The sequence below is a fragment of the Cryptomeria japonica genome, chromosome 11 (assembly GCF_030272615.1).
Source record: "Cryptomeria japonica chromosome 11, Sugi_1.0, whole genome shotgun sequence".
In the NCBI taxonomy this organism is placed as follows: domain Eukaryota; kingdom Viridiplantae; phylum Streptophyta; class Pinopsida; order Cupressales; family Cupressaceae; genus Cryptomeria; species Cryptomeria japonica.
In genome coordinates this window covers 85,613,514-85,632,123 of record NC_081415.1, presented here as the reverse complement: position 1 = coordinate 85,632,123, position 18,610 = coordinate 85,613,514, and the positions used below count along the sequence as shown (strand labels likewise).

Below are 18,610 nucleotides of genomic sequence, written 5' to 3'. Positions count from 1 at the left end.
AAGCATATGAATTGGTCAAAGTTGTCAAAGCTTTTAGGCCATATTTTGTAAATGCACAAGTAGTTGTATATGTCCCACACACTGCTGTCAAAGATATCTTATCCTAGTCTAAGGTCACAGGTAAGAGATGCAGATGGATAAACAAAATCTAGGAGTTTGATTTGGAAATAAAGATCACCAAATTGGTGAGAGGTTTAGGCCTTGCTAAGCTCATGGCTGAGTCAAACCTTCTTGATGTTGAAATAAACAATGTTGAAGTTGAAAACATCCTGGTCACTAGTATTGAAAAACAACAATGGTACTTAGAGATAGTACATTTCTTAAAGGATGCAACGTTTTTAGAAGGAATGACACATAATTAGAGAAGAACTCTGAAGTTGAAGTCACAAAAATATGTCCTTATTCGGGGTGATCTGTTTTGGAGGAATAGAGATGGGGCATTGCTAATGTGTTTGGATGAATCCCAAGCTAAGAGAGTGTTAACTAAAATGCATGATGGAGTGTGTGGAGGTCATTACTCCGCTAAGACAACCACTGGTAAGATAGTCCGAGCTGGATATTATTGGCCCACTTTGTTTAAAGATCCCCATGAATATGTCAGGAGATGTGAACCATGCCAAAAGTTTTCATCAAAGTTGAAGTATGAGGGAGCTTTACCCCTCAACCCAGTCATAGTGGAAGCCCCTTTTTTCCAATGGGGCATTGATTTTATTGGAGAGATTGTTGAGAAATCAGGAAGAGGTCATAGGTGGATTATAGTAGATACTGACTATTTTACTAAATGGATTGAAGCTATACCCACCAGGAGAGCCACAAGTAAGGTTGTTATTGACTTTCTAATGGATAATGTTATAACTAGATTCAGAGTCCCTGTAAAACTAGTAATGGATAATGCCATGAGCTTCAGGTCAGAAGAGTTTGTTGAATTTTACACTAGTCATGGAATAATTATGTCTGACTCTTCACCTTATCATCCTCAGGGTAATGGGAAAGCTAAATCTAGTAACAAGAGCCTCTTGAATATTATCAAGAAAATCCTGGAAGAGAATAAAAGGTCTTGGGACCAAAAGTTAAAATTGGCTTTATGGGCTGATAGGGTTACTGTCAAAAAGGCTATTAGGGTCTCACCTTTTGAATTAGTTTATGACACACAATCTAGGGTGCCTGTCAATAATTTCCTTCTAGTGTATAAGTTCCTACGAGCTGAAGACATGGAATTATCTGAACCTATGGAAGACCGGATGATTCAGATAGTGGAAGTTGAAGAAATTAGAACTCTGGCTCACAAGAGGAATCTAAAGGTCTAGTTGCAGTCCAAATACCTATTCAACAAGAGAACCTCATTGAGAAAGTTCCAAATTGGTGATGTAATTCTTCAATGGAATGCAAAAGGATAGGATAAGGGAAAGCATAAAAAATTTGAGTCACTGTGGATCGGCCCCTCTATTGTCTATGATCTAAATGGAAAGGACTCATATTTTTTGAAGAATATGAATGATGAAGTACAAGAATTTCCAGTGCATGGACAATTCCTGAAACATTACTTCTCTTGAATTCCATGCACAGTAGGTCCTTGTTTGTATATATTTAGGTTTGCTTTAGTTGTTGTTTTTGGGCTTGTGTTTGGTCTGTTTCTCCAAAGAGTTTCTAAATTATTGTGTTGATCTTGCGATCAACCATCCCCAGTCAGAGACGCTATTATCACTGTTTAAAAAATGGGTATTCTTGTTCCATAATTGGCTAAGTCTATGAAAATTTTGAGTCTGGTATGGCCTTGTTACCTCTAATTACTTTAGGTCCAAAGAGGGTTTAGGGTTTAAGTCTTAATCACTCTAGTGTCTGAGAAAAAAACTCTCTTTCTAATTCTGTGTTACTTTATTCACTTAAAGAAGGGTCCGTTTGTCATGAGAAGTGTTCCCCCCCTTCTTATTTCTTCCTAGGCGGGTCTAGTAGCGCATTATTTTTCTAAGCTTTTTCTAAAGTTTTTAATTTTTAATCGGGTTTCCTAACCAGTGAGAAGGTTCCTTTTAATCTAAAGGCGTGCATGATTTCGCAGCCCTAAGATGCCCGTGAGTTACCGTTCATGAAGTGGCGAAAGGAAGAAGTGGGTCCGACATCTAGGTTTTCACTAAAGATAAAGACCGATCAAGTTCTATTTGATCGGATGGCCCATGTGGTTTTGCAAGATAAAGGTGACTAGGATTTAACCTTTGTGAAATGGTGAAAAGGAAATTGGCTCCGACATCCAGGCAAAGGCTAAGGTAAAGACTGATCAAGTTCCTTTTGATCAGACGATTTTCGCTATTTTGCTAGATGAAGATGCATGGGTTTTAGCCTTTGTGAAATGGTGAAAAGGAAGATGGATCTGCAAGGTAGTAAAAGCTAAAGGTAAATACCAATCAAGTTCCTTTTGATCAGATGGTCGACACTATTTCACAGCCCTAAGGTGTCTAAGATTCAACCTTCATGAAGTAGCAAAGTGACATGGCATCCACTTGGTTGATGTCGTGGTAGAACGGATGGATTAGACCACTGACGAAAAGACAAGTTGTCAGATACACGTGTTGGACCTGAAGTGGATCCCGTGGAAGTTGTTCGACGAATAAAAGATTGACACGATGGTTTCCTTTGCCAGTAGGTTACCAGGTCGGATGGTGTTGAGTCAGAGGGCCCACTTCTACTGGTTAAGTTTGTTAAAGGGCATGTATCTCAAAAAGGATCCTACGGTGAGCGCTATTTCACAGCCCAAAGATGCAAGGTAATTACCATTCGTGAAATAGCAAAAACCACTAGCCTTAAACGCTTGGTGCATGGTTAGTGGGGTTAATCACTAGTCATAGGATACAATAAAGACCAATCAAGTTCATTTTGATCAGATGGCCTGCGCGGTTTTGCTAGGTGAATGTGTATGATGTTTAGATTTCACGAAATGGCGAAAAAGATATAAGCCCGTCGCTAGATGAAGAATAGTCAATAAAGTAAAAGCCGTGCAAGTTTTGCTGGATCTAACGGTTGGCATGATTTCACTTGATGAAGAAGCATGGATTTTAGGCTTCGTGAAATGGTGAAACAAGAAAGTAATAGAAACACAGACATTTTGTGATCTGTTGGAGCGAAATTTTTGAATTTATTCGTGAATTCAATTTTGAGGTGATGGCCAAAGCATGTGGTGTTAATGTCACAGTTAAGAACCCGATTGCCATATATATGCTCACATCAATTGAATGTAGGCATCATTTCAAAGAGTTGTTGGATAAAAGTTGGTGCAGAGTAGAGTTCTTTAGGCCGAAAATAGGTTTTCTTGTATCTTGCTTACCAGTTACTTGAAAGTTTGATTGAATTATGGTTTTGTTCTGTTAAAGAATTGCTGTGATTAGTAATTGAATTACTTACATATCATTGAGATGGCACCCAGAAGGGACTTCATAGGGAAAGTTAATTACTAGGAGAGAGCAATTTGTGATGATTTCTTGGAATAGTTGTCTATGTCCACAAACGTAGCAGCTAAGGTTAAAGAATTAGTGCCCAAGGCTCCTCATTTGAGAATAGGAGAAGGGTTGTATGACAAGGGTAATTGGCTAAGAGAACCGCAGATAGGGTTGTCTGGTTTGGGTTTATTCAAGGTTGGATTTAGTATGAGACACTCCCCAGCCCCAATGAACAATATTTGGGAGTTGGATGTAGTTAAATTGGTGGTCCCTGGAGTGTTCATGGATGTGGATCTCCTAACTCAGATTGCACACAACTATGACCCTATTACCAAAAGTGTTAGGGATATAAATGGAAAAACCCTCATTGAAACAAATGATGATGAGTTCAAAAATGTATTTGGGCTCAGTGAGGTGTCCAATTATTTGGAGCCCATTAATTTTAAATCATTGGCTCAGGTCTACAATGCACAGAGGAATCATCTTAGAAATGGGCCTCTTAAAGAATTCTTTGTTAAAATAGGTGGATTGATTGTTGTGGGACCTAATACCATTGATCCTTTCTCCTTAAATTTATTCACTCTTAAAGCCAAAGGACTATATTGGTCACTCTGCTAGATTTTTGGAGAGGATGCTGAAGTGAACATGCCAACTCATTACATGTTAATGATAGCTCAAATTTTAAATCCTTCTCTGGAAGTCACATTTGATTATGCCCCCTATATTACTTATGCAATCCATGAAGGCTTGATAGGGATAAAGAATTGTAAGTTGGATAGGCCTTTTCAATGGTACTCCCTTCTCATGCATTTGTTTCTATTCAAGGGTGGTGACTCCTTTGCCAATGAGATAGATCTGGTGAAAGAAAAGGATGGGGAGAAAATGCCAGTTCAATTATGGAGCACAATGCTGTCATGAGACATGGAAGATGCTAGCTACCTATAGTTTGATAAGTGCTTTGCATCGAAGATCAAAATTCTCTTATGCTCAAAGAATCCAAGGGTCCCTAAAGCTCTTTTGGAGTTTCTTAGGCAAAAGGAGTTTGTTGAAGGAATCAAAATTGTCCACAATTGTGGTGACATGTACATGTACCCTGTTTCCATAGTTTTCAAGGTGTATGGTTTCAGAGGTACCCCATTTTTGTTGCCATATCAGGTCCCACTGAAAGTAGGAATTGTAGAAGTCTAGGAAGATTGGAAGTGTGCAAGAGGCAGAGCTATCTAACAGAGGAAAAGGGACCATTTTCCCTACAGTAACAATAGCACATTAGTTTGTGATTACTAAAGGTGGGTGGAAGTGTTTTGAGGAGTTCTTTCAATCCTACCATTTATCCACTGCAGTGTCAAAGTTTTCTGACCCTGAAGACTTCTATAACAGTATGTTTAGGAAGAGTGCAGTATGCAAAGGCAAACCTCACCAATTCCAATTCCCTGAAGACCTCATCAGAAATGAGTTTGATTTGGATGAGCAGGAGCTAAGGAAAGAAAAATGGGTGGCCTACAAGAAGGCTTTAGATGTTGTGTATCAATTTGAGACCAACTATGACCCTTTGTCCAGTTTTCACCCCTTTGAGGAAAAGACAAAATTCCTAATTCTTTTCTTTGAAGATGTAATGCAAACATTGAAGGAGAAGAGGGAAGTAGTGATTAAAAACAATCCTGAGAAGGCAAGACTAGTTCTTGCTAGGTCTACATCTGCTAAAGCAATACCTCCCGGTGACTATGTATTGCATAGAAAATCCATGTACAGTGTGTTAGTGCCAACAACAGGGGAGCCTTCTACTTCAAGAGGGAAGAGGAAAATTCAAGATGTCATTGACATTCAGGACTCCCCAAAGAAGAAAAGGGTTGGAAAGGAAGTGCAATCTAATGAGCCCTTGTATTCCGCATCTCAATCCCCTATTCATATAGGAGATGAGTAGGCAACAACTGAGCAATTGTTGCAGTTAGGGATTCTTGGGGAGATAGCCTATACCTATGATGAAATAGAAGATGGAATGCCTCAAGAGCTAGGAGATGCTGAGATGAACATAACCACCAATGAGTTCAAAGGCCATGGACTGGATTCTGCCATTAAATAGGCCAGTGAGGAATTCTTAGCTGATAGCAACTTTGTTACCTTAGGAGCTTTCATGCAATTTGTGTGGAAGCAGAATATTGATAAATTTAATGCCAGATGTGAGAAGAGGAAGAGTGAGCAGCCCCACAAGGATGCAGCTATGGTGGAGGAAGAAATAAAGCAACAAATGGTCACTGAGTTTAAGAACATCACTCCTAATCAAGGAAGGGAAATGGTGGCAAAGGCTGGTGTACTCATCCTCCCTGAATGGGATAGAGCAAATGCCTTGGTTCTAGAGGCAGTCAGGAAAGAGACCAAGCCTATGGAAGGAGTAACCTTCAGCAAGGATGATGTTGCCCTAGTCATGTGGTCTCTGAAAAGAGATGAAAATAGAAAGAGAAAGGATACCCCAGAGTCAAGCTACCTTGGAGGTATGATAGTGAAGAGAGTACAAAATATTGGAGTGGTGGAGGCTGCTAGAAAAGTCTTAGAGATTGCAAAATTCAGTGTTGCAGTGGCAGAGAAAGAAGCAAAGGAAAAGGCAGATCTCTAGGCTAAGTTGGAGACAGTTTTAAAAGCTTACAATGATGCCAAAAGAGAGGTAATGAGCCGAGACACTATTATTGCTAATTTGAAAGGCCAATTGGCAAGTCAATACCACCGAGGTGAGTCCTCAACCTTGATGATTGCTTCTTCTCCTGCACAACCGCCATCTACTAGCCCTATCATTGAATTCCCAGCTTCTCCTGCACCTTCTAGTTCCTAATCAATTGAGATCACTCCTCAGGAGTTGGAGAGGCTAAAACAGGCTCAAACCTTGTGTGCAAATAAATATGAAGAGAGAGTAGGGGGCACAATTTTGAGTTTTGCTGACACTATAGGATCATCATTGGTATATAATAATATGAGTAAATTTTTGGAGATGTGGAATGAGGTCAATGGAGACAAGGCTCTCTTAATGCCTATTTTTTACAAGTGGAAGTCTAGGGAGGAGGACCTAGAACTTATATGTGTATCTTATGATGAGGCAGGGGCTTACCCCATTATCAAATCCACTTGTGACATGAAAAAGGATCTGGCAAAGTTAGTAGAAGGAGTAGATAATGTAGATAGGAAGATCAACTTGTATAAGAAATAATACACTTAGCAAGTATTTGAGTTATTCCCAGTGGGTTTTTCCAGTCCAATTCAATTGAAGGACAAACAAATATGGCTTAATAAATTAGGAACCAACCTATCATTAAGGATAAAGGGAATCATTAATACAGATGATACTTCCCTATTTGTCAGAATGATTGAGGAGATAGAGAAAATTAGATCACACTATGATTTCCTAAATTCAGAGGTCAATAAAATGAGGAACTCTTGGAAGAGATTAGCCAAGACAAACGGGAAATTTTTTAACTTCTCATGGCCTACTGATGACGTGTACTAGGAATGGACAAGAAAGTATGCTGTTCTAGATGTAGAGGTTCAAGAAGAAGCCGCAAAATGACAACCGCGGGAAAGGGGCCATTAGAAAGTGGAAAAGATTTGCTACTTCTTGTTCAAACAAGAAGTTTGTTGTAACAAACCTTTTGAAAAGGTCCGAAGCTTATATGCATCCATACTATTATAAATGGATACCAGGACTAATTAGAAATGATCGCAAGAATTTGTAAAGAAACTCTGCAGAAATATATCTGGGATTTTCTAGTTTTACAGAGAATATTATAAGTTTTGTAAGACTTTTTTGAAAATAAATATCAATATACAGACCATGAAGTTTTGAGCCTAGAACTTGTGTTGTCTTCTGGTGTGCTTTCAACAATTTACTGGTTTCATTTGGGTAATCTAGGGCTATTCAATTGAACATAGATTGTAATGTAGTCTTTATAGATATGTTGCTTAGCTTTCTTCTTTAGGAGAGGAATTAAATACATGAGGAATATCTCTGTGAGTATGTTATTTTGTTGGATACCTTGAATCTGATGAACACTGTCTAGTCTAATAAGGAAAGACTCTTATATATGTCAGGCATGTATGGGGTTGATAGAAGCCGAAGTGATGATATGTATGGAGATGTTTAATTGTGAAATCCTTGTTTAATTTAGATGACTTTGTGGCCTGGATAAGGCACTGGTATCAATTGTACTTGTCTTCCTACATTTCTTGTAGATCAATACTGAACATGAGCATAAGCTTTCTTTTATTGTTTCAGTTTGTGTTTGAGGCGATAAGATTCACTAGTTTTGGACTGGTTTATTGTGGATCTATTTTAAGTTTGTGAATTTATTCACAAGAGGTATACCCCTTGAAGTTTGGATAAGTTTGAAGTGTAGAAGGTTCTTGAAAGCTTGTCATATGTTGCTCTAGGGTTCTTTTTCCTTGATCTTTCTATTTGTAGACAAAGTTACTAATTTCTTATAGGGGTAAAAGGGGAATCAAAATTTGAGAGCAACAGGACTAAATACTAAAAAAAACAATACTTCTAAATGAATTCATTTGACCCTCAAAAAGCTAATGTAAAATTGTTTTTTTGTAGCATTTTATAGATGCAAAGGAGACTCCATTACAAGTATGATTTAGAAGTAAAAAGGTTCTATCAAAGAAATTCTTATCTAAGAGCCTTTGATCTAACTCTTTTCAATTAATTACTTCAAATGGGACCTCTTAAAGCTTAAATAATTATATTTTCTAAGAAAGGTATGATTTTAGCAAAAATCAGGATGTACCAAAAAGTGGGAACCAGCATTGTGAGTTCACTTGGTCCATAAAAGCCACTAGTATAATGTGGGGGCTTGTCTATATAATTTTTTTTCATATTTGGTTGGACCCATGCTACCTCATAGTGATTTTTTGTGTACTAAATATAAGACCAAGGAGTTGTCATTAGTGTCAATTCAAATTCATTTTTCTCTAGCTCCTCTTTCTTATATAGCTCATCTTTCTCAGTCCATTCTTACACAACAATATGATTCATCTTCTACTCCTTTATTTGGGGCTAACAAAAATCCCACTTCCTTGAGTAGACCCCCTTGTTCTTCTAAGACCTCATAGCCTCTAGTGGTGCCTCTTGTTCCTTTGACTATGTCTAGCACATGAATTGTAAAGGTACCCATGTTGCTAAATTTGAAGTCCCATGTCCCCTACCCTACTATGTATAGCATGTGTAATAATTATTCTTTGGCTGTCACATGAAGAACCTACATATAAACCCCTGAGGGTTCCTCCTATTCCTCTACCTACTACCAAAGAAGAAAGAGGATAGGTTTTTATGGTTGAGACTAAGGTCTTTGTGCCTGTGACACCGCCTATTTCATTAGTGGAGCCTTCTCTTTCATTAGCAAGGGCTATGAAGATGGCTCGATCTATAATGCAAAATGTTACAATAATCTTCTTAGGCTTTTGTTCCCAATTCTCATCTATGTTAAAACCAACTTGCATGTGAGTGTTAGTGTAGGAAATGGGGGATGGTTCAAGAATGTGAGGTTGTAGTGAAGATATAGGATGAGTGTTTTAATTTTGGTCATGCATATTCCTCTATTTGTGTTTTATTTTCTATTTCTCCCATTAACTTTCGTTCCATTTCTTCTCCTAGTTCTATCTTTTTTTGGGCCTTCAAGAGATGTCAATAAACCTCATGCCAAGATTGTGAAAGTGTTCATTTATCCTTCCCTAGAGTATCCTCTTATCACTTATTTTCCTTATATTTTTTCATTTATGCAATCCATAGACATGCTTCATACGAAGTTTGTGTCTAATGTGACTTTTTCTACTCCTTTTTCTTCTCTAGATATTCTTTATATTTGACTTGAGTCCTTCAATCTACCATAGTTGATATGAATATGTCATTTTAACTGCTTAAGAATAAGTTTAATCAAGGCCCCGTTCTTGACTTCCACTATAAGAAGTCATATTCATTGAATTCTCTTTCTTCTTTTGTTTTGGTAGTTGAGAAGTCTCTACCTTCATTGGTGTTTGTCATTGACACTCTTCTGTAGGTCAATGATGTTGGTCTTGTTTCAAAGCCTATAGTTGAGTAACCACACTCTTTTTTTGAGAAGTGTATGTTTGACTCTCTAGAGGATATTCTAGCATTGTTGACTATCTTCACTAGATTGTTGAGACTTGACTCACAAGAACTAGTGGACGTGAATTTTGAGGTAGCCTCTTCTCTAGCTTTTGCTATAGGTGAGACACATAGCACCACAGTATCAATTTTCCCTTTGCAAGCTTGATCTACTTCCCCTATGATCAATATTAGGAGGAGGGAAATTATTTGTTAGAGGTGATTGAATAAGGAAGTGCCTCTTCATGTCTTTAAGATAGTGTTTTCTTATTTTTTTGTGTTCCTCACTACTTAGATATAGGGGAGAAATTTGTCATACACTTCTTCTATTTGTGTCATCATTCTTGTTTTTTTTTTATAAAATTTTTGACATTAAAGGATGATGAAAAGAATTGGGGGTATTTAGGCCTTCTACTAATTTTATCTGAATGATTTGAGAGTAGACTGATGCTTCATATGTTGTTATATACAGATGCTACCAATATGAATCTTATTGATCCAAAATACTAGGATCCTCCTATCTCTTTATGTTATTGTTGATTTTGTGGATTCTATGTGCTACTTGCTACAAGGTAGCACTACATAGATATATCTTGTTATGTTTTCATGATACAACATCTCTTCTCCTTAGAATAACTTGTGTTACTTTGCATAAAATAACTCATTCTAAGGGGGGATACCAAATCATATTATATATTTCTTATTGCATACATCGTATAAATTTTTGAAATATGTTTTCATTCGACTATCATATTAATCATCTATCATGGACAGATCTCGCTATAATTTGTCTTTATGCATGCATATCTCTTTTCTACGACTCTCCTAAAACATGGTTTGCAATAGTCACAGGCTGATTGGATTGTCATATGGTCCCTAGCATAACACAACTTGCTAACCATACATATTGGCATTGTATTATTTCTATGTAATTTTTTATATATAATTTTTTCTTTTTAACTAATATGTTTGTCTACAAATAACATGTTTATGGTAATACAACTTAACAATCTTTATGCAGTATTGACTTAGGTCCCTTCCTTGAGGAAAATCCACATGAATAGAATAAAATTTGCTTCCCCTTTGTATCTCCTATCATATTTTTATCTATTTCTCTCTACTTTATCTCATATTCTCTTTCAAACATTTATGCTCACTAAAGTGGGGACAAAATATAATGTCATAAATTATATATTATGTAATTTTACATCACATACACCTTCCTATCTAGTTACAACTAAGACAATTATACTTTTCAACTGTAATCTCAATAAAAAATACCCCTCGCCACCTTGCATACTCAATCCCTCAACTATTAGTTTTGATTTTCACTTCGACATATGTGTGTACAAGTGTTCATGTGATATAGTAGAATCTCACAATAATCCATGACTATGTAAGCCCTTGGGATGTTAGACTTGTCGCATTTTGGTAAGTGTAACATCTTTGTCAACTTGTACTGACATTGGGGGTCATTTTTTTTTGCTTAAACCTTTTCATTTGCCTCCATCTTTCTATCTTTGAACATCATGTTTTCTTTCTATCGCTCTAAAATAATATTTCTTGCATTATATGTCTCCATTCGTATATACACAACATTCTTTCACTCACAACACCCTATGAACTCCATTATTTTGCCATTATTCTTACCATAGTGACATCTTGCAAAGCTCTATTATTATGAATCAAAGAGGTCACTGTCATCGTGAGGATTCTTGTCACTTCTTCATTGCACCTATAAGCTACTTTTCTTCTATTCTTGTGGGTGGTAACTCTTTGAGATTTTCTATTGAGAACATTGTCTTTATCTTGTTAGCATATTGTTCTTTTCATTATTTTATGTCTATTTCTATCATCTTGTCTAAGGCTATTCATGGAGGCAAGAGCACCAAAACTGGGGTTTGACTGAGGAAAATTCCTATATAGCTAGCCAACCCCTCTTTTTGATCTTGTGTAGGTATAAACGAAGAACCTATTTAAATAGAGCCTTTGATCTAGTTGGTGTCTTCAATGATATTATGATCTCTCCTTTGTCAATTAAATTATTTTACTTCATTTAACATTTCCATTTTAGTCATTTTATACTTGTCATGTAGTCATATTTCATAAACTTCAGTGTCCTAAACATTGTACAAAACATTCTTTGTTTCTTTGTGGCAACTTCTATTATCGAGTCCATACAAGACACAAGCATGCCATGCTATTATCTATGAGCCACATGTTCGTTCTGGATAGACAACTTGTCAAGCTACACAAGAGACCTCCATGATCTATGATTTTAATTTCTGAGGCCTAAAATGTTTAGATAATTTATGTATTATTTTAAAAACACACATTTTATTACTTAGTAATTGAACTCAAAGGTTGTAGTTACCTAAGGGCTTACTTGAGTGGAGGGATGAAATCTCAATCATTGAAGGGTTTGATTATCCTTAACAATGATTCAATTTTGATTCTTTTCACTTAGATGAGATAGGTGCAAATGAGATTCCCTTTCTTTGTATATGGTACACAGGTACATAAATAGGGAGTGGCCAAAGGGTTTCAAAGTAGGAGGATAGCATGTTGGTGTTTTTTAGCATGCAGTTGTTGATATATGTAAATCCAATAGAATCTTTGTAGTAATATAGAAGCACTAGGATGAACATTAGCCCATGATTATTGAGGTTGCAAGTATGATAGTGATGTTTGAATCAAGGTTCCTTTTTTCCCATTTTTGAAAAGTATCTTAGTTTGAAGTTTTCTTTTTTAAATTGTTTTGTAGAAATGACATACCTTTGAATGAAGGCTCTAAAAGTGAGCTTTTGATCTTAGGCCTCAACTTTTTCTTTTTCCAACTTTAGACTAGACCAATAAATAGAATGAATATAAAAAGATAATTTGTAAGATCATAGCGCTCAAAGTAAGATTTTTAATGAGTATATTTAAATACATTTAATTTGATCTTTCTTAAAAATAAGACCATGCTGCACCAAAATAAGTAACTTAAAAAAAAAACGTTAACTATAAAAAATAACTTATTGAAAATTATGCAAAGAAATAGCAAAGTATTTCTTTAAATTTTAAAAATAATATATTTATAATAAATAGACAAAATCTCAAACATCATTAATTCACGTGCTTTTTAAATTTTTTAAAATTTAATTACTATAGATGTAAAAAAATGAAAATTTGATTTTAAACAAAAAGTAGAACACACTACTATGTCATCCATTGCCATATTTATAATGAACCAAAAGAAAGAGAAAATATTATGTGACCGCAATTATTATTATTAAAAAACAATGTAATATAAATATTTTATGACATTCACAAAGTTATCTTTTTATTGGTATAAGAACATGTATAGATCGTCATATTAAAATTATCCCAAATACAATCCCCACCTCTTAACGTACCATTAGAACTAAAGACTATATTTTCAAGTACCACGGAAATAGGAATAATACAGTAATAATTTCACCTGTCACCTTCTTTAAGCTTCATTTTTTTAACATTTTCGCTGGGCAAGTGATCACGTACCCAAAAACGATCATTGAAAACTTACAGCAATATAGAGATCAAACATGCATAGTCTCTATCTATATTTTTATCTTCTTTATCGAAGAAAGATAGTACAAGAAGATATGTTTGACATGTTTGGGCAATCTAAATGCTTGCAGGAGCCGAGTTTTACCAATAACTCCTATTCCCAGTGTGTTGATATTTGGTCTTGGACTTACCAACACTTGATCGGCAATGGTTTATATCTTGCTCTTCATACCCACACAAGAGGAGGGCGATGTGACATCCTCAAATGTAATTGGTTGTTTTCCAGGCCTGCTCTTTGAAAAATTTATCCTTAAATCAATAAAAGGCGTGAATGCATGCACGATGAAAATTTGGGCCAACTCTTGTGTTAAAATAGGCGTTGAATTCAATTTGGGTTAAATTCAAGTAATTCATCACATATATGTAAATGTCATGCGAATTAGGCAGGATTATATATGTACATTACCATACCCATTTCTCCGCGCAGTCCATTTGTCTCTTCTTCTCTCTTTCGTTCTGATTATTCTCCTATTCCTTTTCTCACGTGCGTCTCTAGCTACTTGCCATATATGCATAGCCCTAGCGGCCTCTCTGTGTGTACACAAATGTATCTATAAACAAGAGAATATATTTATATTTGTTAAATATGGCCTTCTAAATTTGAAAACATTCGTTGCAGTCGTTTTTATATTTATATTTATGAGACAACGTCCAACGCCAAGGAAGCAGCATTCACACAGAAGTTGTTGTCCACTTTTCTATTCTGTAATCTCCTTCAAATTCAATAAACTATGTGCATGCATGCAAGTCTTTTGTATCCATTCATGAACAAAGCCAGACGCGTGTGCAGGTACAAAAATTTCATACAAAATGACACGAATTTACTATGAATTGAAATGATGGCAATGGTGAATTTCGAGTATTGTATGTAGTGTGTGTAATATTTGGGTACACAGAAACAATCCTGTACCTTTGTACCGGTAGCACAGATAAACTATGTGGTGAAAGAGGCATTCATTAAAGTTAGTAGAAGTTCAAATAATTCATCGAATTAATCAGGACATCACCATAGCAATTTCTTGGGGTAGTCTATTGTCAGCCTGATTATTTTCCTCTGCCACGTTATTTTTGCCGATTCCTTTTCTCACATGGCTCTCTAACTGATTGCTACCTATAGCACGAAGATCAAGATGTTGTCCATCTTTTCAGCAAAGAGAAAAAAAATCTGCAACCACTTTGGAATGACTACTTCTTCCTGTAAGCAAAGCTACAGTGCGGAAACGCTCTCTTAATGCCAATTCACAAAGGATGTAAGCAACAATATTTTCCTACTTTACTCAATTTGAGAATCTTAAGATGACTTAAGCAGAAGAATAGAGCACATATGAAGACCATACACATAAACAGGAAGATTTTTACCGTGGGAAACACTTTTGGGAAAAAACCCACACACCAAAAAGCCTAGCGTTTCCTTTGTATTATAATAAACAATATTACATACAATTGACAACGGACTTTTTGCACAGGCTCAGATTGTGCTACAATCAACCCGAATTTCTATCACACATTCCTAATGAATCCTGCAGCAATTTATACACGCACAATTCGTTATGGAATCTGATACTGCAACTGTCAATTCATAAACGGTCAACTAACTCAGCCTTGTCACTCATCCATCCGGTGGTCATCAAACTATGTATGGACACCACCATACGATGGATGCTACACCGCGGTCATCGTACGCCATTCACACCGTATGCCATTGCAACCATCGTACGGGTCAGCATTGGCAACTACTGCCATGGAACCACCGTACGAGTTGGCATTGGCAACTACCACCATTGGAACCACCGTACGGGTCAGCATTGGCAACTACCGTATGAGTTAACTCAGTACGTACGAGGAAACAACCATATGGTATGTACGGGTTCGTACGTACTTCAACAATCTCCCACTTGCTAAGGTACGTACTGATATCCATGGAGTTACTCAACAAGACTAATAAGAGTCAGGGGCTTTAAGCCCCATGGAGCTTGCGCACCATTTAAACTTAACTGTGCTCACCAGCTTTGTCAATGCATCTGCAACATTCTCCTCAGTGCCAACCTTTTCTAGCTTCACCTTCCTAGCTTCAACCATGTCATGTACAAAGTGATATTGCACTTCAATGTGTTTTGTTCTGGCATGGTAAGTAGGATTCTTCGCCAAACAAATTGCACTCTGGCTGTCACATAAGATAGTGATTTGCCCTACATCAAAACCAATATCAGAACACAAGTGCTTAAGATAAATGACTTCTTGACATGCATGAGTAGATGCCATGTACTCCACCTCAGTTGTAGATAATGCAGTTATGCTCTATCGTTTGCTCATCCAACTGATGGCACCACCATTCACCGTGAATACATATCCACTGGTGGATCTTCTTCTATCAATGTCCCCTGCCCAATCAACGTCCACATAACCTTGAATGGTAGCTGATCTACTTGATCTAGGTGAGTTACCTTGACAACACAAAGCGTACTTTGTCTTACCCTTAAAATATTTAAGCACTCTTTTCATGGCATACCAATGCAGCTTGCTCGGATTTGCCATAAATCGACTCAAAACTCCCACTGCTTGGGAAACGTCTGGCCTTGTACTGACCATTGCATACATGAGGCTACCAACAACACTTGCATAAGGTATCTGCTTCATGTCTTCAACCTCATTTGGAGACTTTGGACTGTCATTAACTGACAACTTCGTTCCCTGTAAAACTAGAACTACTTGCTTCTTGCAATCAATCATATTGAACCGCTCAAGAATATTGGCAATATATTTGCTCTGGTTGAGCCAAAGTTTCCTACTAGCCCCGTCTCTTTGGATTTCCATCCCCAGAATAAATTTAGCTTCCCCCAAATATTTCATCTCAAATTTCAAGGACAACTGAGATTTTAAATATGAGATCATTTCCTTATTATTGCCTATAAAGAACATATCATCTACATATAGTGCAATAATAAGTATCCGATCATCTTCAATTTTATAGTACACACAATGATTTGATTTAGACCTCATAAAACTAAAAGATAAAACATATGAATCATACTTCTGATACCACATTCTAGGTGATTATTTCAAACCATAAGGGGATTCTTTACCTTTCTCCACAAAATACTCTGGCTAGGACATATATATTTCCTCTTCAAGATCACCATGCAAAAACGCTGTCTTCACATCCATCTACTCAATTTCAAAGTCATGTGCTCCTGCAAGTGACAATTGAAACCTAATGGATGTTATCTTAGCTGTAGGAGAAAATATTTCTCCATAGTCAATCCCTTCTTTTTGAGAGTACCCCTTTGCAACCAATCTTGCCTTGTACTTGTCAATGTTGCCATCTGGTCCATACTTCTTCTTAAATACCCACTTACAACCCATAGGCTTTCTACCTTTAGGAAAGGGCACTAGATCCTATGTTCTTTTTTTCTCCAATGACTTCATTTCGTCTTTCATGTCTTCCAACCAAGAATCTGAATCTAGCATATTAATTGATTCGTTCACAGTCCTAGGCTCATCAACATTAGTGAGCAAAGCATAGGCACAATTAACATTCAACATTGAGTAATTTAACCTTTGTGGTGAATAGCTGTACCTATCAGGTTGTTGTCTCTCCTATGTAGATCTCCTTACTTCTTGTGGTGAGTCTTCATGAGGTTTGACATGAGGTTCATGATCATGTTATTCTGAACTTCCAAAACTACTCGAGCTATCCTCATCTTCAGGCATATTTGGGTCCTCAATCTTAGACACATTAGGGGTTTGTAATATCTCCATTTTAGAAGTGAAAGGGATTTCAACTGCTTCTTTTCTTTTTTTTGTTTTCCTTGGCCGCGGATCTGTGGACACAGGTTTCATCTCATGGAAGATAACGTTCCTATTGTACAACACCTTTTCAGTGAGAGGGTTCCACAATTTGTATCCCTTCACACAAATGTCGTAACCAATGAAGATGCATTTCACTTCTTTATTATCCAATTTTGACCTCCTCACATCAGGTACATGAGCATACACCTCACAGCTGAAGACACACAAATGTCTCAATGAGGGCTTCTTACAAGACCATGCTTCCATAGGCGTTTTGTCGACTAGTGCTGCAGTAGGAGAACAGTTCAACAAGTAACATGTTGTAGCCACCGCTTCAGCCTAGAACTTCTGCTCCAAACCAGTATTGCTCAGCATGCTTCTCACTCTCTCCATCAAAGATCGATTCAACCTTTCACCTACTCCATTCTATTGTGGAGTATAAGGCATAGTCTTATGCATCTTAATTCCATGATCTACATAAAATTTATTAGAATCTAAATTGCAAAACTCACCACTGTTATCCGTTCTTAAACATTTAATCTTTCTCCCAGTTTGCTTTTCAACAAGGCTTTTAAATTCCTTATAACGACTAAACACTTTTCATTTACTCTTCATAAAATAAATGAATTATCTTCTTGAATAATCATCTATAAATGACACAAAATATCTTGACTTAGATAAAGAAGGAACATCCACAAGACCAAATACATTAGAGTGAACATAGTCTAGCAAACCAGAAGACTTTTGAGAACTAGAATAAAACTGAACACGACTTTGCTTTCCATATATGCAATGTTTGTAGAAATGGAACTCAAGATTACAATCAATCATCCCCTCAACCAAGTTTTTATTCTTCAAGGTTTTAAAACCTTTCTTGCCAATATGGCCATGTCTATAATGCCAGAGCATTGTTTTCTCTACTGGAAGTTTAACTTCCATTGAGTTCACATCATGTGTTGCCATAGCAACTTGATTGGACTTTACCAAGATACTATTATAGCACATGGGTTTGGCATCTAACCTATATAGTGTTACAATACGTTCACCCTTGGCTAAAACAATAGAACCCCTAGTCATATTACAACCATCATGCACAAATGTTACCTGAACTCCAACATCATTCAGTTTGTTGACAGAGAGTAAGTTCCAAGCCAGACGAGGTATATGATGTATGCCATCAATTCCCTTTACTCTATCACTGGGGAATTGGATTTTGACTCTTCCTCTTCCAACGATCTCTAGTGTGGAATCACTTGCCAGAACAAACATTTCCGCCATCATACAGTTCATACTTTGAGAACCACTCTTTATGAGATGTCATGTGGAATGATGCTTCCGAATCGACCGGCCATGTACATCATCAGATACAAGGACTGCCAAGGCTACTACAAAGGCATCATCATCACTCTGAGAAGATTTAGTGTTAGAAGTACACTTCTTCTTCTTCTTTTTCTCCTCTTTGCAATCCTTTTGGATATGACCTTTTTGCCCATAGTTCCAACGTTTAGTCTTGGACTTGTTCCTAGGAGTAGCGGATCTCTCCTGTGACTTTGACTTAGTGTCCTTCTTCTTGCTTTTGTCATTAGATCTGTCTCAGACAATGAGAACCTCTTTAGTCACCTCAGAGGATTTCCTTCGCATTTCCTCTAACAGACAACAACTACTTCATCCATTTTAAATTTGGTAGTAGTAC

General features: G+C 36.8%; 1 long non-coding RNA gene across 1 annotated transcript; it reads right to left on the bottom strand.

Annotated features, from left to right (window-relative positions):
* Positions 1-13,008: 13,008 nt before the first annotated feature.
* LOC131079346 (uncharacterized) lies at positions 13,009-13,711 on the bottom strand. Its single transcript, XR_009113962.2, has 2 exons — positions 13,540-13,711; positions 13,009-13,356 (listed from the first exon to the last, which is right to left on the bottom strand). It is a non-coding gene; the product is annotated as an uncharacterized LOC131079346 (long non-coding RNA).
* Positions 13,712-18,610: the final 4,899 nt, after the last annotated feature.